Source organism: Alligator sinensis, unplaced genomic scaffold (genome assembly GCF_000455745.1).
Source record: "Alligator sinensis unplaced genomic scaffold, ASM45574v1 scaffold2241_1, whole genome shotgun sequence".
Taxonomy (NCBI): domain Eukaryota; kingdom Metazoa; phylum Chordata; order Crocodylia; family Alligatoridae; genus Alligator; species Alligator sinensis.
In genome coordinates this window covers 37,515-37,908 of record NW_005843292.1, presented here as the reverse complement: position 1 = coordinate 37,908, position 394 = coordinate 37,515, and positions in this window count along the sequence as shown.

The following is a 394-nucleotide window of genomic DNA, read 5'->3' as shown; positions in this document are numbered from 1 at the left end:
GACCCAGGCTCGTGCCAACGCCACGCACCCTGGGAAGCGCGGCCGGGCTGTCTCGCGTGGGCGCGGGGCAGGGCTGGGGCATGTGCGGGGTGGGCGCTGCCCCAGCTCCAGCTCCCGCAGCAGGCGCGGGACCCCCAGCGCGGCGCCGCTTCCCCGGCAGGCAGCGCGCCCGGGAACCTTTGTGTGCCTGAGCTGGCTGCTAATTACTGCTAATTACGCTCCCTCCGACTCCGGGGCCGCAGAGCCCGCAGCCGGGGGGCGGGGGGAGGAGAGGGAGGTGCGGGAGCTCGGCCGCGGCAGGGGGGATCTCGACCTGCCCTCCCCGCGCCCTCCGCCCACGGGACCCCGACACGCGTGGGCGCCCCACGGCCGGCCTTTGTCCCTGCGTGGGGAC